The sequence below is a fragment of the Arachis hypogaea genome, chromosome 7 (assembly GCF_003086295.3).
Source record: "Arachis hypogaea cultivar Tifrunner chromosome 7, arahy.Tifrunner.gnm2.J5K5, whole genome shotgun sequence".
Classification (NCBI taxonomy): domain Eukaryota; kingdom Viridiplantae; phylum Streptophyta; class Magnoliopsida; order Fabales; family Fabaceae; genus Arachis; species Arachis hypogaea.
In genome coordinates this window covers 40,924,249-40,946,608 of record NC_092042.1, presented here as the reverse complement: position 1 = coordinate 40,946,608, position 22,360 = coordinate 40,924,249, and the positions used below count along the sequence as shown (strand labels likewise).

At 35.9% G+C, this 22,360-nt stretch overlaps 1 non-coding gene across 1 annotated transcript; it reads left to right on the top strand.

The window, feature by feature from the left end:
* The first annotated feature begins 20,453 nt into the window (after positions 1-20,453).
* Positions 20,454-20,557, top strand: LOC112704239 (small nucleolar RNA R71). The gene has a single exon (XR_003154874.1). It is a non-coding gene; the product is annotated as a small nucleolar RNA R71 (small nucleolar RNA).
* Positions 20,558-22,360: the final 1,803 nt, after the last annotated feature.

Sequence of the window (22,360 nt, the reverse complement as noted above, 5' to 3'; positions counted from 1 at the left end):
TCATGATCATACTAAAAGTCCGAGCACTACTTACCTCTAAACCTTTTTATTCTATACTATCTTTACTTAATATCAAGCTTTTACGAATACGAACCGGAATCTCAATTAGGAAAACGATCTTCACTTTAAATCTTAATCACAAATACAAGTCCTATCCCTTTGAAAAGCCAAACAGAACAATAAATGACGAGAAAAAAAAATAAAATCTAAGATTAAGCCGAAATCCAAAAAATACGAATACATTTATATAAAACTCTATGGATTAGTCGCGGCTCCTTGCCAAGGGCTTCCTAAACCTGTCGCTCAAACAGAAGATCTGTAGGGGGTGAGAACGTCACCCTCGCATGTTCTCAGTAGGGATAGCGAATGCCATAAAAATATACAGAATAATATACAAATAGTTAACTCATAACGCGAAAACAGTTTTCTTTATTAAACCCTTGAAATCCTTCTGAAGTCCTACCTAAAGCCGTGTAAAACCCTTTCTTTAAATCACAATACTTAAACAAAATCTCTGTCACATTAACAATTCTTCATTTCTTAACAACATTCTTCAATTATCGCAATATCTAAATAAAACCCTATCTCCGTACGGAATCAAAATCAACGAAAATTCCAGGGAAGCTTTCTGACCGAGCTGCTGAAGAGGAAAACATTAGAAATCGTTTGTGCACTCTAGAACTCCAATTGGCCGAACTCAAAGGAAAGGGGAGCTACGTCACCTTCAACTTATACCTAATAAAAATGATGCTAATGTGTAGAGGAGGAGGATACAAATACTTTTATCGGATTATATTTTTTTATTGGAGTTACGGATCTCAAGAAATCAAACGCTGAAAGTTTACGTGCCATGGAATTCTCTTTCTTTTTCTCTCACAGTTTCTTTCTTCCTTTTCACGAGGAATTCTTCGGTCATGCATCAGGCATGAAGAAAAAAGAATGATTCATGATGATTAAGTGAATAAGTGACATGTAGGTTGCTGAGTCAGCGATTCAAGTTATAAATATCTTAAGCGGATAATTATGAAAATTGGATATATTAAAACACAAGTAATAATATATACGAGTTACTAATATAAATGACATTAGCAACATAACGATAAAGGATAAATGATGAAGCATTAGCAAAGCTAAATTCACCAAAAAAAAATGATATTTACTCATATCGGCAGATATTGAGCTCAATAATAATATTAACTAAATTGTATTTTTAAATTAAAAATATCAATTACTCAAATTAAAATTTACATATAATTTTCATTACTTATTAATTACTAAAATTATAGTTTTAATTATGTAAAATATTTCATCATAACAAAAATATATATTAGAATATGAACTTGATTGAATTCAAACAGTTTTAAAATTAATTTAATTAGCTATAATAAATAATTTCTAAAATAAGAAACTCTAATTTATAAAAAAATTATAACTTATTTATATTTTTAAAAATGTGGGTCATTACATTCTACCCACCTTAAAAAAAATTTTGACCTTAAAAGTTGATATAATAAGATAGATTCAAAATTTACGAAAAAGAAACTAGATTAACGAGAAAAATACAAGCAACGTCAAGGATAAATACTAAAAAAGATTCAAGTGAACAAATAGGAACACAATGAGGCAAGGATATACATGAACGATCAGGTATGTCTGAAAGAAACATTCAAATCATTTTTTAAGGAAGGAATCCAAAATACAGAATTCCAATAAAAACAATAAAACAATGGATGACACCAAGTCACATAGCACGAATAGAGAGTATACGTCGAATCGAATCCAACCCATAAAACGTAACATCTAACGGAACCAAATCCCGTGATTCGCATAACCTATTTTTTATCTCGTCTATGATAATCCATTAGTGTTCTCGTATACACAAATTATCAGTATTAAGTTGGCAAGACATAATACCATAAGAAATGCAACGGTCGACTAACAGCGTTAGTGAATAGACAATCATACATGTGAAAGTAAAACTCTTGTCATTAAGACAAGTCCTATTGCATGACAGACACTTAAAGTATGCAGTGAAGCCTAGTTAGTCCATTTTCAAGGCTCTAACAACAATGAACTGCTCTGATACCATAATGTAACACCCTAACTTTTAGCACCCCATGATCGTACTAAAAGTCCGAGTGCTACTTATCTCTAAACCTTTTTATTTTATACTGTCTTTATTTAATATCAAGCCTTTACGAATACGAACCGAAATATTAATTAGGAAAACAAAAAGTCTTCACTTTTAAATCTTAATGACACACACACACACACACACACACACACACACACACACACTCTTATTCCAAGATCTTCTAATACAAGTCCTATCCATCTAAAAAGCCAAACTGAACAATAAATGACGAGGGAAAAATAAAATCTAAGATTAAACTAGAATCCAAAAAATATGAATACATGTATATACAACTCTGTGGATTAGTCGCGGCTATTTGCCAAGGGCTTCCTGAACCGATCGCTGAAACAGAAGTTCTATAGGGGTGAGAACGTCGCCTTTGCATGTTCTCAGTAGGGATAGCGAATGTTGTAAAAATATACAGAATATTATACAAATAGTTAACTCATCACCCGAAAACAATTTTCTTTATTAAACCCTTGAAATCAATCTGAAGTCTTACCTAAAGCCGTGTAAAACCCATTCTTTAAATCACAATACTTAAATAAAATCTCTGTCACATTAACAATTCCTCATTTCTTAACAACATTCTTCAATTATTACAATATCTAAATAAGCCAGCATCACAAATAATATACCTAAACCCAATCCACAAACATCAGCTCCCACCACATTATTAAGTCCAGAACACAAGTAAAATGTCCAATCGAGCATACAAGCAAGTCACTAATACAACAACACAATCATAAATAAAAAGATAAACAATCACAATCAAATGCAAATGTGCAAACAATATGATGCATGCCTTTCCTATGCAGGCCATGAGCTCATGCGTTGGTTGTTTACCCGCAACCCTACGTTACTCGGAGCAAACTACAAATATGGTTTCTTACCGTGTCAGTTAAGATATTTTGGCATCATGGTAGAAACGGGCTATCAGTTAGGCAAACATTCCCGCATTAGTAATCTCAGGCTATCAGTTAGGCGGACACTTTCGCATTAGTAACCGTAGGCTATCAGTCAGGCGGACATTTCTGCATTAGCAACGTTAGGCTATCAGTCAGGCGGCACTTCCTCATTAGCACTTTGGCATAAGGCCTATTTAACATACAGTTTTCAAGTATCTATCTTATTCATTCTTTCTCATTTTTTTCCACTTATGTATTGATTTCATTCATTAGTTCTCATTTCCTTTCTTTTTATTATGCCTCCACATCACCAATTATATATCTACACCTCCGCATCACCTACATTATCAAACGTACCTCCGCATCACCACTTAATTACACATACCTTCGCATCCCCAAATAATCAATTACACCTCCGCATCACCATCTATTCACTCATCTATCATAAACTTAAATCGATTAGTTTCTAAATAATTAAACTTCATAACGTTTAATGAAAACTCTTTTTCTTAATAACTTGAACTCAAATTATAACTTAAAACAAAAATCTTTTCTCAATAGATTAAACTTAAAACATAGTACTTTTCTTGGTAATTCGAAAATCAACTATTATGGACCCTAAATCCAGTTTTCTTTTAAATAATGATTTAAGCAAAGCCTCGGAGTTTTGAAAAAATTTTGCAGTATTTTCTCTAAAATTTGGGTTTTGCACCCTTCAAAGGTCCAAACCTAACCACCTTTCAAACCCTTTTCAAAACATTCCTAAGTAACAAATCATTTTTAATAATGACATCGTTCAAAAATTAAAAAAGTTTTCAATAATCAAATCATTTTCTTTAAAGCTACACCTCTTTCTATTTCAATAAAATTCAGCTCTCTTTCAAATCCTTTGCTATTAAAACCAAAGGAAAAGTTTGCATGTTCATTCAAACTTTACAAAACCTTCCGACCGTGTTCTTTTCACATTAATCATTAACCAAAACCACCTATTCGATTATTTTCACAAGAATTCAGATAGAACCTCCCCTTAAGACTCAACTTCACCACCCTTACGGGCTCCCTCACTTCCATAATTTCTCGACAGTTTACCAGTCTTCTAGCAGCACTTTTCAAACATAAGGTTCTCAATAATAGACATATGATTCCAATCATTTTAAAATCATCTATAAAATTTATAAATTACTACTTCTAATTTAGAAGTAAATTTCCATTCACTCTCATAACCAAAAACTCAGTCACAAACACAACCAATCATTCACAGCCAAAAATTTAAACTCAATAACATTATAATTACTAACATATTTACAATTATTTACTATACTTTTGGGCATCCTCAAATTGAAAATTGTTAATTTCAAAATAAAATCTCTAACTTCCGTACGGAATCAAAATCAACGAAAACTTTAGAGAAGCTTTCTGACCGAGCTGCTGAAGAGGAAAACATCAGAAATATTCTATGCCTCCTAGAGCTCCAATTGGCCGAACTCAAGGGGAAGGGGAGCTACGTCACCATCAACTTCTATCGAATAAAAATGATGCCAATGTGTAGAGGAGGATAATACGAACACTTTTACCGAATTAGATTTTTTATTCGAGTTACAGATCTCAAGAAATCGAATGCCTAAAGTTTACGTGCCATGGAATTCTCTTTCGTTTTCTCTAATGGTTTCTTTCTTCCTTTTCACAAGGAATGCTTCGGTAATTCATCATGCTTGAAGGAAAAAGAATGATTAATGATGATTAAGTGAATAAGTGACATGTTGGTGGGTTAGGTGTCACTCAATAAGATTGCTGAGTCAGCGATTCAAGTTATAAATATCTTAAACGGATAATTATGAAAACTGGATATATTAAAACACAAGTAATAATATATACGAGTTACTAATATAAATGACATTAGCAAAAATAATAAAAGATATACGGTGAAGCATTAGCAAAGCTAAATTCACTAAAAAGTACCGATATTTACTCATATCGGCGGATATTGAGTTCGATAATAATATTATTAACTAAACTGTATTTTTAAATTAAAAATATTAATTACTCAAATTAAAATATACATATAATTTTCATTACTTATAAATTACTAAAATTATAGTTTTAATTATGTAAAATATTTCATCATAATAAAAATATATATAAGAATATGAATTTGATTAAATTCAAACAGTTATAAAATTAATTTTATTACTTATACTAAAATAATTTCTAAAATAAGAAACTCAAATTTATGAAATAAATTAAAACTTATTTATATTTATATTTTTAAAAATGTGGGTCATTACATTCTACCCACCTTAAAACTACAAGCAACGTCAAAGATGAATACTAGAAAAATTTCAAGTGAACAAATAGGATCACAATGAGGCAAGGATATACATGAACGATCAAGTAAGTCTAAAAGAAGCATTCAAATCGTATTTTAAGGAAGGAATCCAAAACAAAGAATTCCAAGAAAAATAATGAAAGAAGGGATGACACCAAGTCACATAGCACGAATAGAGAGTATAAGTCGAATCAAATCCAACCCATAAAATGTAACTTCTAACGGAACCAGATCCCGTGATTCGCATAACATATTTTTTTCTATCTCATCTATGATAATCCATTAGTGTTCCCGTATACACAAATCATTAGTATTAAGTTGGCCAGACATAATACTATGAGAAATGCAACGGTCAACTAACAGCATTAGTCAATAGACAATCATGCATGTGAAAGTCAAACTCTTGTCATTAAGACAAGTCCTACCGCATGACAGACACTCAGAGTATGCAGTAAAGTATAGTCAGTCCATTTTCATGGCTCTAACAGGAACGAACTGCTCTAATACCATAATGTAACACCCTAACTTTTAACACCTCATGATCGTACTAAAAGTCCGAGTGCTACTTACCTCTAAACCTTTTTATTTTGTACTATCTTTATTTAAAATCAGGCCTTTATGAATATGAACCAGAATCTTAATTAGGAAAATAAAAAGTCTTCACTTTAAATCTTAATCACACACACACAAACACACACACACACACACACACACACACACACACACACACACACACACACACACACACACACACACACACACACACACACACACATATATATATATATATATATATATATATATATATTCACATAGCAATATAGACATAGACTTATTCCAAGATCCTCAAATACAAGTCCTATCCCTCTAAATGCCAAATAGAACAATAAATGATGACAAAAAAATAAAATCTAAGATGAAAGCAAAATCCAGAAAATATGATTACATGTGTATAAAACTATGTGGATTAGTCGCGGCTCCTTGCCAAGGGCTTCCTGAACATGTCGCTAAAACAGAGGATCTGTAGGGGGCTGAGAACGTCGCCCTCGCATGTTCTCAGTAGGGATAGCAAATGCCGTAAAAATATACAGAATAATATACAAATAGTTAACTCATAACCCGAAAATAGTTATCTTTATTAAACCCTTTAAATCCTTTTGAAGTCTTACCTAAAGCCATGTAAAACCCCTTCTTTAAATCACATTACTTAAAGAAAATCTCCGTCACATTAACAATTCCTCATTTCTTAAGAACATTATTCAATTATTGCAATATCTAAATAAGCCAGCATTGCAAATAATATACCTAAACCCAATCCACAAACATCAGCTCCTACCACATTGCTAAGTCCACAGCACAAGTAAAATGTACAATCAAGCATACAAGACAACAACACAATCATAAATAAACAAGATAAACAACCATAATCAAATGCAAATGCGCAATCAATATGATGCATGCCTTTCCTCTGCAAGCCATGAGCTCACGCATCGGTTGTCTACCCGCAACTCGACGTTACTCGGAGTGAACCCCAAATATGGTTTCTTACTGTGTCAGCCAGGCATGATTATCATGAAGGGCGAACCCATGTCAATTAGGATATTTTGGCATCACGGTAGAAACAAGCTATCAGTTAAGTGAACATTCTCGCATTAGCAATCTCAGGATATCAGTTAGGCAGGAACTTTCGCATTAGAGTAAGGCGAACATTTCCGCATTAGCAACGTTAGGCTATCAGTCAGGCGGCACTTCCTCATTAACACTTTGGCACAAGACCTATTTAACATACACTTTTCAAGTATCTATATTATTCATTCTTTCTCATTTTTTCTCTTAAGTATTTATTTCATTCATTAGTTCTCATTTCTTTTCTTTTTATTATGCTTCCACATCACCAATTACATACCCACACCTTCGCATCACCTACTTTATTAAATGTACCTCCGCATTATCGCTTAATTGTACATACCTCCGCATTACCAAATAATCAATTACACCTTCGCATCACCACCTATTCACTCATCTAACATAACCTTAAATCGATTTGTTTCTAAATAATCAAACTTCGTAACATTTAATAAAAACTCTTTTTCTTAATAAATCAATCTCAAATTATAACTTAAAACAAAAATCTTCTCTCAATAAATGAAACTTAAAACATAGTACTTTTCTTGGTAATTCGAAAATCAACTATTATGAACCCTAAATCCAATTTTCTTTTAAATAGTGCTTTAAGCAAAGCCACGGAGTTTTGTAAAAACTTCTGTAGTATTTTCTCTAAAATTTGGGCTTTGCCACCCTTCAAGGGTCCCAACCTAACCACATTTCAAACCATTTTTAAAACATTCCCAAGTAATAAATCATTTTTAATAATCACACCGTTCGAAATATTAAATAAGTTTTCAATAATGAAATCATTTTCTTTAAAGCTATGCCTCTTTCTATTTCAATAAAATTCAGCTCTCTTTAAAATCTTTTGCTATTAAAAGCAATGGAAAAATTTGCACATTCATTCAAACATTACAAAACCTTCCGACCGTGTTCTTTTCACATTAATCATTAACCAAAACCACCTTTTTGTTTATTTTTACAAGAACTCAGATAGAACCTCCCCTTAAGACTCGACATCACCACCCTTACAGGATCCCTCACTTCCATAACTTCTCGACAATTTACCAGCCTTCTATCAGTACTTTTCAAACATAAGGTTCTCAATAATAGACATATCATTCCAATCCTTGTAAAATCATCTATAAACTCTCAAAATTACTACTTCTAATTAAGAAATCAATTTCCATTCGCTCTCATAACCAAAAACTCAGCCATAAACACAACCAATCATTCACAGCCAAAAATTCAAACACAATAACATTATAATTACTAACATATTTGCAATTATTTACTATACTTTTGGGAATCCTTAAATTGAAAACTGTTAATTTTTAAATAAAATATCCTAACTCCGTACTAAATCAAAATCAACAAAAATTTCGGAGAAGCTTTCTGACCGAGCTGCTGAAGAGGAAAATCTCAGAAATTGTCTGTGCCTCCTAGAGCTCCAATTGGCCAAACTCAAGGGGAAGGGGAGCTACATCACCATCAACTTCTATCGAATAAAAATGATGCCAACGTGTAGAGGAGGAGAATACGGACATTTTAAACTTATTAGATTTTTTATTGGAGTTATGGATTTCAAGAATCAAAAGTTTACGTGCCATGGAATTCTCTTTCTTTTTCTCTCACGGTTTCTTTCTTCCTTTTCACAAGGAATGCTTTGGTCATGCATCAGCATGAAGGTAAAAGAATGATTAATGATGATTAAGTGAATAAGTGACATGTTGGTGGGTTAGATGTCACTTAATAACATTGCTGAGTCAGTGATTCAAGTTATAAATTTCTTAAACAGATAATTATGAATACTGGATATATTAAAATACAAGTAATAATATATACGAGTTACTAATATAAATGACATTAGAAACATAACGATAAAAGATATACGTTGAACCATTAACAAAGCCAAATTCACCAAAAGGTTACCATGTTAATAGTGGACAGTTTAACGGTGTACTTATGTGCTTTCAAAGTAAATATTTTAACGTGCTTATTTTAAATGGACAGTCCATCTTTCCTATTATTTAAAATAAACAGTTTATCTTTTCTATTATTTGAAAGATTTTATTTTTAAGAACTTGGTCTAATTTAAATCATTAATATTTTATATTATTTTCAAAAAATATATTTAATTATTCATAAATACATATATCTCGTATACAGTGTAAACGAGATACGTGCAAAATTATCTCGTTTACAATGTAAACGAAATAAAAGAGAGGTATTTATTTCGATAAATATTTTTTAAATTATTTATTTCAGTAATTATTATAATAAATTTATTTATTAAAATAAAAAATCGTAACATAAGGTCTGTTCCTGTATGGATACCTGGAGGAGAGCCCGGCTACTGAGAATCGGTACCGAGTTGTTATCTTTAATGCTGATCTATGAGCCTTGGGATAGTTCGAGCTTTCTGCCTGGGGAGATGTCCAATCGTACAGAGTGTGGAAAAAAGGGGGGAGTGTACCTGCAAAGGCACTCCGAAACTTAAGTTAGTATTGAGAATTCAATGTGTTTTTAGGATAGAAGATCATACCTTTTATAGATGAGAGTACAAAGGTCGGTTACATTCCTATTTTATTATCTGAATTGAAGAGCAGTAATAAGGGTGTAATGGGTGATGATATCTGATTGGACATTTTGAATGTAGGATGTAGTCCGTTGAGCTTATATATATCGCTGAGCTATAACATAAGTTTGCGGAGTTATGACTCATAATGTCGTGTTATTATGTTGGATTTGTAATGGCTGGATCATAGCCTCTAAGCTTAGCCTGGGAATATGTTTAATGAAGCAGGTTGAACTTTTAATGAGTTATAAGTCGTCTATTGAGTAAGGATGTAGCTTGGCAAATGGGTTGCCCTTGGAGCCCCCAATTCAAGTTGCTTTATTAAATAGTTATTGTGATTAAGCAGTGATATGATTAGGACAGAAAAAGAAGTAAATGCACGTTTAATGAACGTGCATGTTTCCAATGCAGGCTCGTGGTTTTTGATGTAACTGATGTCATAGGGGGCAGTGGAATCAAGAGTGTGTTTAAATGTGTTAATTAAAACACTTTGGAATCCTGAAGGTTTGCTTCTTGCTGCATTACACTTTGAGATATTTTGAAGGGAAAAATGAATAAGAGGTATGCTCTAATCTTTTTTTTGTTTGGACTTCTGTATTTTCTACTCTGTCTTTCAATTTCTTTGTTCTGCTTCTTCTTCAATCGTTGTTTTCCAATGGGATTTGTGAAAGAGAAGAAAGAGAAGATAAACTAGTCTTATGATTGGGTAAATGAGGATGTGAGGAAACGTGTGTCTCTGTTTGTGGATGAAGGAGCAGTAAAGAAAATAGACAAGGGTAAGATTGTAAGGGGTGGTTCAGGAGTTCGATTGGAGCTACTCCCGTGCTCTGAGAGTGACAGGGTGTTTCACAGAGGTGAGGGCTTTGAATAGTTTTTTATGTATAGTTGTGTGTTAGAGGAGTTGAGGGTGAAGCTATTTAATAGTTTCCAGTGTCAGGTATTGAAGTTGTTAAATTTTGCGTTGTCTCGACTGCGTCCCACTAGTTGGGCCTTTCTTCATACTTTTGAAGTTCTAATGGAATTTTTGGAAGAAATTCCATTAGTAGAGCTATTTTCTCTGTTTTTCAGGCAAAGGGTGTCTAGAAAGGTGGTTGGGTGAACCTAAACAGTTCGCCGAGGTTTGGAATATTTAATCTTTATAAATCATCCTTTAAGAACTTCAAAGAAATGTATATTAAGGTGAGTAATTTGGAGGGTGACTTTCCGTTCTATGTGGACGAGCATTTGGGGAAAAATTTCCTCTTTGGTGGTGTTCGGAGCCTCAAAATATCTGGGGCCTGAAACAATAACCCCGAGGGATGAATGCATAATTGAGTATTTGGCTAAGGTCATTGATCAGAAAGAGTTGATTTCTGTATACGATCTGCTACAATGGGACAAGGATAGGGCGGCCATTATAGATTATTTGGGTAAGGATTTTAATTGGGTTAGTGTATCGTTGTTGAGATTTGTGACTAATATTTGATTTTTTTTGCTTTGCTGGTGGTAAGTATCCCGGTGTATCTACCGTGAGTCTGAGGGCTCGGGTGAAGAGTAAGGTTCTTGACAAAGAGGGATCTTCGTCAAAAGTGGAGAAGGTCGATATTGACGAAATTGAGCAACCAAGGCCGAGGAGGAAAAAAGTAATTTTAAAAAGGAAGAAAACTGACATGGTGGATTTATCAGAAGATTCTGATGATGGTGTAGAAGTTCCAATAGAAGAAGTACAAAAGTTTTATGATAATTAGAAAAAATTTCATGATGTTATTGAACATAGTGAAGGTTCCTCTCTCTTGGGGGAAGGATTATCCCTTTATGATTATTGTTGATAAAGTTTGTCAGACCCCTGTTGATGTTATCTTGGCTGACGAGGTGGAGGATGTGGCGATTGACCAGTATATGCAGGTAATGTGTACTATTTGATTGTTTTGTTTGATATAGTTATAGGTGGCCATGTTAATGATCGTTGGTTTTTCATTAGGTTGTTGGTCTACGGCTTGCCAGTTTGGGGCATAGCCGAGAGAAGAAACATCTGAAAGCTGCAAAGTAAGAAATGCTAGGGTTGCCGAGGTTTAAGCGAAGCTGGCTAAGGTAGAAAAGGAATTGAAATTGATAAAAGAAAACTATGCGAAGGAAGTGGAGGACATTAAGAAAAAAGAAGCAGATCTCTCTAGTATGAGTGCTCGTGTTATTGAGGTTACGAGTCAGTTGAAGGAGATGGAGAAGAGTAGACAATGGGATTCTGGATTCGTTTATTGAAGGTTTTGATAGAGCTTCCATTCAGGCAAAAGTTTCTTGCTTCTGAAGTGGACTTTTCTCAGATGGATCCAGGAAAGATAGTTCAGGATGGGGTCATGGTGGAGGATGATGGTGCTGTTGAGCAGGGAGATGAAAATGTTGAACAGTAGTTCATTTATTTATTTTTGATTAATTTAAGCTGTAGTAGTTGTTGAACTGATTTGGTCCTTTTTGGGCTTTTGACTATCTTGGTATATGCCTTTTCTAGGAGGCAATTAGGTAACTGGGTATTTTTGAAAGCTAATGTGCATTCAATTTCAATGTCGGAAAGTAGTTTGGTACGATTATATGGATGTGTATTGATATCGCAATATTTGGATTTGAATTGTTAAAAAAGATTCATCCATCGTTAATTGGGGAGGTAGATTACTATTTTTCTGACTTTACCAGAAATAGTAGGGTAAACCTTATTGGCGATATCTGAGAGAGATATAGCAGTATAGATCGGTTTGTTTAATATGATCGGCAAGTTGTTATATGATCGGTTAAGTCCAAAAATTCGGATTTGGAATTTATTTGAGCGATCTGCAAGGTCTGGTTAATCTGATTTCGAACAGTGTTCGAGTATTTGTTAGATCGGCAGTTTTCATTTGATCGGATTTGGAAAAAGTTCCATTAATTTGTTTCATCAGCAAGTTCAGATTGATCAGTTTCGGAGTATAGTTTGGCATAGTAATAGCCGATTTTGTGTGATGGGTTACCCCTGACGGGTTTGATTTTGAATAAAGGTAGGCCAGCTTCGTTAAAACCTCTCCAAGCAAAATCCATTTTTGGGAAAAATCTTGACAGTACGAAAAAAAGTACTCGCCTATCCCTAGCTTTTAATTATAGTATAACTTTAAAGATGATACATTCCAAGTGTTAGGTATAATGTTACCATCAATGGTTTGTAATCTGTAGGCTCCGTTGCCGATGGCATCAATAATTCGGAAAGGGCCCTCCCAGTTAGCTGCTAGTATGCCATGGCCTGATGGTTTTCTAGCCTGTTCGGTTCTTTTGAGCACAAGGTCATTTACTTGAAAAGACCTTGGTTGAAGTCTCTGATTGTATCGTCGAGCTATATGCTGTTGGATAGCTCGGTGTTTGATTGCTGTTGAAGATAGGACTTCTTCAAGGAGATCTAGTTTGGATTGTCGAGCTTTCTCTCTTGTAGTATGGTTGGCCATTTGGGTGCGTAGTGAGACTTGAGAGATCTCCACAGGGATCATTGCGTCGGAGCCGTATACTAGGCGAAAACGTGTTTCCTTTGTTGTTGAGTGGATGGTGGTATTATATCCCCATATGATCTCTGGAATGAGTTCGGCCCAAAGCCCTTTGGCATTGTCGAGTTTCTTCCGTAAGGCATGGAGGATGACTTTATTCGTGGCTTCTGCTAGTCCATTTGTTTGTGGGTGCTCTACCGATGAGAAATGCTGTTTGACTTTTAAGTTCTACAAAAAGGAGATGAATTTGTGATCGACAAACTGGTGGCCATTATCAGTGATAATGTGCTGAGGTATGCCGAATCTACAAATAATATGTTTCCATGCAAAGGAAATCATTTGTTGTGAGGTGATCTTTGCTAAGGGTTGTGCCTCTATCCAGTTCGAAAAGTAATCGATTTCAACTATTAAAAATTCTACCTGTCCGGCCACTAAGGGGAAAGGACTGAGGATGTCAAGCCCCCATTGGTTAGGCAGCCAACTTACCTCGGAACAATGTAGGAGTTTGGATGGAAGGTGTGTGATCGGACTGTGTTTCTGGCAGTTGTCACGGCTTTTGACTTTTTTTTTACAATCTTGTTGCAATGTCGGCCAATAGAAACCAGCTCGGAGGATTTTGGAAGACAGGCTTCTGGCTCTGAGGTGCGTACCACAAATACCTTCGTGTGCCTCGGCTAGTGCAAGTTCTGCTTCTGATCTGCAAAGAGAATCCACTGTTATATAGGCAGTTATTATATATAGAAAAAAAACAAAGATTGTTGATAGAAGTGCCGAATGTTTTTGACTTCGCCTGACAAGATCCTTGTCCGAAGATAGTTTATGAATGGTGTTCTCCAATCTGCACCCTGCGTGACTGGTGGACGAAATTGTGATTCGTACTCTTTGTACTTGTATGAAATTTAATTCGAGATAATAGCTCTTTACTATGTGTGGTCACAACTCCGTTCAACTAACCAGCAAGTGTACTGGGTCGTCCAAGTAATAAACCTTACGTGAGTAAGGGTCGATTCCACAGAGATTGTTGGTATGAAGCAAGCTATGGTCATCTTGTAAATCTCAGTCAGGCGGATAGTAATTGATTATGGATTTTTGAAAATTAATAAATAATAAATATAAAATAAAGATAAAGTTACTCATGTAATCCAATGATGGGGATTTCAGATAGGCGTATGGAGACGCTGTGCTCCTCCTGAATCTCTACTTTCCTACTGCTTTTATCCAATTTTATCACTCCCTTCTATGGCAAGCTGTATGTAGGGCATCACCGTTGTCAATGGCTACATCCCATCCTCTCAGTGAAAAAGGTCTAAATGCTCTGTCACAGCACGGCTAATCATTTGTCGGTTCTCAATCAGGTTGGAGTAGAATCCCTTGATTCTTTTGTGTCTGTCACTAACGCCCAGCCTTCAGGAGTTTGAAGCTCGTCACAGTCATTCAATTCCGGAATCCTACTCAGAATACCACAGACAAGGTTAGACCTTCCGGATTCCCATGAATGCCGCCATCAATTCTAGCTTATACCACGAAGATTCTGATTAAGGAATCCAAGAGGTATGCGCCCGGTCTAGGGTAGAACGGAAGTGGTTGTAAATCACGTGCGTTCATAGGTGAGAATGATGATGAGTGTCATGGATCATCACATTCATCAACTTGAAGTGCAACGAATATCTTAGAATAGGAATAATTCGAATTGGATAGAAAATAATAGTAATTGCATTGAAGCTTGAGGTACAGCAGAGCTCCACACCCTTAATCTATGGTGTGTAGAAACTCCACCGTTGAAAATACATAAGTGAAAGGTTCAGGCATGGCCGAATGGCCAGCCCCCCAAAACGTGATCAATAGTCTCCTAAGATGAAGAATAAAATAAAACTGAGACCAAAGATGTCTAATACAATAGTAAATTATCCTATTTATACTAGACTAGCTACTAGGGTTTACATGAGTAAGTAATTGATGCATAAATCCACTTCCGGGGCCCACTTGGTGTGTGTTTGGGCTGAGCTTGATCTATCCACGAGCTGAGGCTTCTTTTGGAGTTGAACGCCAAGTTGTAACATGTTTTGGGCGTTCAACTCCGGGTCATGACGTGTTTCTGGCATTTTACTCCAGACAACAACATGGAACTGGCGTTGAAAGCCAGTTTACGTCATCAATTCCCCAATAAAGTCTGGACTATTATATATTGCTGGAAAGCTAGGGATGTCTACTTTCCAACACCATTGAGAGCGCGCCATTTGGAGTTCTGTAGCTCTAGAAAATCCATTTAGAGTGCAGGGAGGTCAGATTCCAACAGCATCAGCAGTCCTTTGTCAGCCTCCTATCAGAGTTTTGCTCAAGTCCCTCAATTTTAGCCAGAAATTACCTGAAATCACAGAAAAATACACAAAATCATAGTAAAGTCCAGAAATGTGAATTTAACATAAAAACTAATGAAAACATCCCTAAAAGTAGCTTGAACTTACTAAAAACTACCTAAAAACAATGCCAAAAAGTGTATAAATTATCCGCTCATCACAACACCAAACTTAAATTGTTGCTTGTCCCCAAGCAACTGAAAATGAAATAGGATAAAAAGAAGAGAATATACTATAAATTCCAAAATATCAATGAATATTAATTCTAATTAGATGAGCGGGACTTATAGCTTTTTGCTTCTGAACAGTTTTGGCATCTCACTTTTTCCTTTGAAGTTCAGAATGATTGGCTTCTCTAGGAACTTAGAATTTTGAATGGTGTTATTGATTCTCCTAGTTAAGTATGTTGATTCTTGAACACAATTACTTATGAGTCTTGGCCGTGGCCCTAAGCACTTTGTTTTCCAGTATTACCACCGGATACATAAATGCCACAGACACATGACTGGGTGAACCTTTTCAGATTGTGACTCAACTTTGCTAGAGTCCCCAGTTAGAGGTGTCCAGGGCTCTTAAGCACACTCTTTTGCTTTGGATCACGACCTTAACCACTCGGTCTCAAACTTTTCACTTGGGCCTTCATGACACAAGCACATGGTTAGGGACAGCTTGGTTTAGCCGCTTAGGCCTAGATTTTATTTCCTTAGGCCCTCCTATCCATTGATGCTCAAAGCCTTGGATCCTTTTTACCCTTGTCTTTTGGTTTTAAGGGCTATTGGCTTCTTCTGCTTGCTTTTTCTTTTTCTTTCTATTTTTTTCGCAAGCTTTTGTTTTTCACTGCTTTTTCTTGCTTCTAGAATCAATTTCATGATTTTTCAGATTATCAATAACATTTCTCTTTGTTCATCATTCTTTCAAGAGCCAACAGTTTTAACATTCATAAACAACAAGATAAAAAATATGCACTGTTTAAGCATTCATTCAGAAAACAAAAAGTATTGTCACCACATCAATATAATTAAACTAAATTCAAGGATAAATTCGGAATTCATGTACTTCTTTGTTTTTTTGAATTAAAAACATTTTTCATTTAAGAGAGGTGAAGGATTAATGGAATTATTCATAACTTTAAGACATAGTTACTAAACACTAATGATCATGAAGTAGAGACACAAAACATAGATAAACATATAATATAAAAACCGAACAGCAGAAAAGTAAGAACAAGGAATGAATCCACCTTAGTGGCGTCTTCTTCTTGAAGGACCAACAATGTCCTTAAGCTCTTCTATGTCCCTTCCTTGCCTTTGTTGCTCCTCCCTCATTGCTCTTTGATCTTCTCTTATTTCATGGAGAATGATGGAGTGCTCATGATGTTCCACTCTTAATTGTTCCACATTGTAGCTCAAATCTTCTATGAAAGTGTTGAGTTATTCGCAATAGTTGTTGGGAGGAAAGTGCATCCCTTGAGGCATCTCAGGGATTTCTTGATGATGAACTTCCTCATGCATCTCTTGAGATCCGTGGTGGGTCTCTCTTGCTTGCTCCATCATCTTCTTGGTGATGGGCTTATCCTCTTCAATGAGGATGTCTCCTTCTATGATAACTCCAGCTGAGTAACATAGATGGCAAATAAGATGAGGAAAAGCTAGCCTTGCCATGGTGGAGGACTTTTCGGCTATTTTGTAGAATTCATGGGAGATGACTTCATGAACTTCTACTTCCTCTCCAATCATGATGCTATGAATCATGATGGCCCGATCCACAGTAACTTCAGATCGATTGCTAGTGGGGATGAGGGAGCGTTGAATGAACTCTAACCACCCTCTAGCCACAGGCTTGAGGTCCAGTCTTCTTAGTTGAACCAGCTTGCCTTTGGAGTCTCTTTTCCATTGAGCTCCTTCCACACATATATCCATACGGACTTGGTCCAACCTTTGATTAAAGTTGACCCTTCTAGTGTAGGGGCGTTCATCTCCTTGCATCATGGGCAAGTGGAATGCCAACCTCACATTTTCCGGACTAAAATCTAAGTATTTCCCCCGAACCATTGTGAGATAATTCTTTGGACTCGGATTGACACTTTGATCATGGTTCCTAGTGATCCATGCATTGGCATAGAACTCTTGAACCATTAAGATTCTGACTTGTTGCATGGGGTCGGTTAGGACTTCCCAACCTCTTCTTCGGATTTCATGTCGGATCTCCGGATACTCATTTTTCTTGAGTTTGAAAGGGACCTCAGGGATCACCTTCTTCTTTGCCACAACATCATAGAAGTGGTCTTGATGGCTTTTGGAGATGAATCTGTCCATCTCCCATGACTCGAAGGTGGAAGCTTTTGTCTTCCCTTTTCCTTTTTTAGAGAATTCTCCGGCCTTAGGTGCCATTGATGGTAATGGAAAAACAAAAAGATTATGCTTTGACCACACCAAACTTAAAATATTGCTCGCCCTCGAGCAAGAGAAGAAAGAAGAGAAGAAGAAGAAGAAGAAAATATGGAGGAGAGTGAGCGGAGGTGTTTCGGTCAAGGTGTAGAAGAGGGGGTTTGTGTTGTGTGAAAATGAAGTAGAATGGAAGGGTATATATAGGGAGGGGAGTGGGTGTAGTTTCGGTCATTTAGGGTGGGTTTGGGTGGGAAAGATTTTTGAATTTCGAAGGTGGGTGGGGTTTATGGGGAAGAGTGGATGGATGTGAGTGGTGAAGGGGGTAATTGAGAAGAGAGATTGAAGTTGTTGGGAAGTGTGTTTATTGGAAAGAGAGAATGAATGTTGAGAAGAGGGGAGAATATGTTAGGTGGGGATCCTGTGGGGTCCACAGATCCTGAGATGATCCTATGGGGTCCACAGATCCTGAGGTGTCAAGGATTTACATCCCTGCACCAATTAGGCATGTAAAATGCCTTTGCACACCATTCTGGCGTTTAAATGCCGAAGTGATGCACACTCTGGGCATTCAACGCCCATGTGTAGCATGTTTCTGGCGTTGAACGTCAGTTCCATGCTTGTTACTGGCGTTCAGCGCCAGCTTTCCTCAAGGCATATTCCTGGCGTTCAAACGCCAGGATGTTGCTTGTTTCTGGCATTCAGTGCCAGAAACATGCTCTGTTCTGGCGTTGAACGCCAGCCAGATGCACCTTACTGGCGTTTAAACGCCAGTAAGTCCTTCCTCCAGGGTGTGATTTTTCTTATGCTATTTTTGATTCTATTTTTAATTTTAGTATTTTTTTCGTGACTCCACATGATCATGAACCTAATAAATCACAAAATAATAATAAAATAAAATTAAAATTAGATATATAAAAATTGGGTTGCCTCCCAACAAGCGCTTCTTTAGTGTCATTAGCTTGACAGTGGGTTCTCATGGAGCCTCATAGATATTTAGAGCATGATGAGGGTCTCCCAACACCAAACTTAGAGTTTGAATGAGGGGGCTTCTCAACACCAAACTTAGAGTTTGGTTGTGGCCTCCAAACAGCAAACTTAGAGTTTGACTGTGGGGGCTCTTTTTGACTCTGTACTGAGAGAAGCTTTTCATGCTTCCTCTCCATGGTTGCAGAGGAAGGTCCTTGAGCTTTAAACACAAGGTAGTCCCCATTCAATTGAAGGACTAATTCTCCTCTGCTAACATCAATCACAGCTTGCTGTGGCTAGGAAGGGTCTTCCAAGGATGATGCATTCATCTTCTTCCTTCCTAGTGTCTAAGATTATGAAATCAGCAGGGATGTAAAGGCCTTCATCCTTTACTAACACGTCCTCTACTAATCCATAAGCTTGTCTTACTGACTTGTCTGCCAATTGAAGTGAGAATAAGGCAGGCTGTACCTCAATGATCCCTAGTTTTTCCATTACAAAGAGTGGCATAAGATTTATGCCTGACCCTAGGTCACATAGAGCCTTGTTAAAGGTCATGGTGCCTATGGTACAGGGTATTAAGAATTTACCAGGATCTTGTCTCTTTTGAGGTAGAGTTTTCTGAATCCATGTATCTAGTTCACCAATGAGCAAGGGGGATTCACCTTCCCAAGTCTCATTACCAAACAACTTGGCATTCAGCTTCATGATAGCTCCTAGATATTGAGCAACTTGCTCTCCAGTTACATCTTCATCCTCTTCTGAGGAGGACTAGTTTCAGAGCTCATGAATGGCAGAAGGAGATTTAGTGGAATCTCTATGGTCTCTATATGAGCCTCAGATTCCTTTAGGTCCTCAATGGGGAACTCCTTCTTGTTTGAAAGACGTCCCAGGAGGTCTTTCTCACTAGGATTTTCGTCCTTCTCCTCCCTTGTGCATTCGGCCATATTGATTACTTCAATGGCCTTGCAATCTCCTTTTGGATTCTCTTCTGTATTGCTTGGGAGAATACTGGGAGGAGTTTCAATGACTTTCTTACTCAGCTGGCCCACTTGTGCCTCCAGATTTCTAATGGAGGACCTTGTTTCACTCATGAAACTTAACGTGGCTTTTGACAGATCAGAGACTAAGTTTGCTAAATTAGAGGGGTTCTGTTCAGAATTTTCTGTCTGTTGCTGAGAAGATGATGGAAAAGGATTGTTATTACTGAGCCTATTTCTTCCACCATTGTTCAAGCCTTGTTGAGGCTTTTGTTGATCCTTCCATGAGAAATTTGGATGATTTCTCCATGATGAGTTATAGGTGTTTCCATAAGGTTCACCCATGTAATTAAGCTCTGCCATTGCAGGGTTCTTAGGATCATAAGCTTCTTCAGAAGCTGCCTCTTTAGTACTGTTGGATGCATTTTGCCATCCATTCAGACTTTGAGAGATCATGTTGACTTGCTGAGTCAACACTTTGTTCTGAGCCAATATGGCATTCAGAGTATCAATTTCAAGAACTCCCTTCCTCTGAGGCATCCCACTATTCACAGAATTCCTCTCAGAAGTGTACATGAATTGGTTATTTGCAACCATGTCAATAAGTTCTTGAGCCTCTTCAGGCGTTTTCTTTAGGTGAATAGATCCACCTGCAGAATGGTCCAATGACATCTTGGAAAATTCAGATAGACCATAATAGAATATATCTAATATGGTCCATTCTGAAAACATGTCAGAAGGACACTTTTTGGTCATCTGCTTGTATCTTTCCCAAGCTTCATAGAGGGATTCACCATCTTTTTGCTTGAAGGTCTGAACATCCACTCTAAGCTTGCTCAGCTTTTGAGGAGGAAAGAATTTATCCAAGAAGGCCGTGACTAGCTTATCCCAGGAGTCTAGGCTATCTTGAGGTTGTGAGTCCAACCATGTTCTAGCTCTATCTCTTACAGCAAAAGGGAAAAGCATGAGCCTATAGACTTCAGGATCTACTCCATTTGTCTTAACAGTCTCACAAACCTGCAAGAACTCAGTTAAAAACTGGTAAGGATCTTCAGATGGAAGTCCATAAAACTTGCAGTTCTGTTGCATTAAAGCAACTAGTTGAGGTTTAAGCTCAAAATTGTTGGCTCCAATGGCAGGAATGGAGATGCTTCTTCCATCAAACTTGGACGTTGGTTTTGTGAAGTCACCAAGCATTCTCCTTGCATTATTGTTGTTGGGTTCGGCTGCCATCTCCTTCTCTTGTTTGAAAATTTCAGAAAGATTGCCTCTGGATTGTTGTAGTTTAGCTTCTCTTAGTTTTCTCTTCAGAGTCCTTTCAGGTTCTGGATCAGCTTCAACAAGAGTATCGTTTTCCTTGTTCCTTCTCATATAGGGAAGAAGAGAACAAGAAAAGAAAGAGGAATTCTCTATGTCACAGTAAAGAGGATCCTTTGTTGTTAGTAGAAGAGGGAAGGGAAGAAGAGTGAAGAAGAATGGTTAAGGGTAGAGGTAGTGATTTGAGATGAAGAGAGGTAAAGAGAATTGTTAGTAAATAAATAAATAAATAAAAGAAGGAGAGATAGAGAATTTCGAAAATAATTTTGAAAAAGTGGTTAGTGATTTTCGAAAATTAAAGATAAGATATAATTAAAATTAAAATTTAAAATAATTAGTTAATTTAAAAAGAATTTTGAAAAAGGGATGAGATATTTTTGAAAATTAGAGAGGGAAAAGTAGTTAGGTGGTTTTGAAAAATATAAGAAACAAACAAAAAGTCAAATAGTTAATTGAAAAAGATATTAAAATCAAATTTGAAAAGATAAGAAGTTAAGAAGTTAGATAAGATATTTTGAAATCCAATTTTTGAAAAAGATAAATTTTGAAAAAGATATAAAAAGATAAGATAAGAGGATATGATAAAAAGATAGGATTGAAAAAGATTTAATTTTTTTAAAATTAAAATTAATTACTTAACTAACAAGAAACTAAAAGATATGATTCTAGAATTAAAAGATTGAACCTTTCTTAACAAGAAAGTAACAAACTTCAAATTTTTGAATCAATTATATTACTTGTTAGTGTAATTTCGAAAATTTGACATAAAGATATGAAAAAAATTTTGAAAATATTTTGAAAAAGATTTTTGGAATTTTTTGAAAATAAAAAAAATGAAAAAGATATGATTTTTGAAAAAGATTTTAGAAAGATAAGATTTTTAAAATTGAAAATTTGACTTGACTTGTTAGAAACAACTAATTTTAAAAATTTTTGACCAAGTCAACCCAAAATTTCGAAAATTAGGAGAGAAAAAAAGGAAAAGATATTTTTTTGATTTTTGAATTTTTGATGATGAGAGAGAAAAACATAAAAATGACCCAAAACATGAAAATTCTGGATCAAAACACATGATCCATGCAAGAACACTATGAATGTCAAGATGAACACCAAGAACACTATGAAGATCATGATGAACATCAAGAACATAATTTTGAAAGACTTTTGATGCAAAGAAAACATGCAAGACACCAAACTTAGAAATCTTTAATGCATGGACTCTAACAAATAAAAAAATGCATATGAAAAACAACAAACAACACAAAACAAGAAAACATCAAGATCAAACAAAAAGACTTGTCAAGAACAACTTGAAGATCA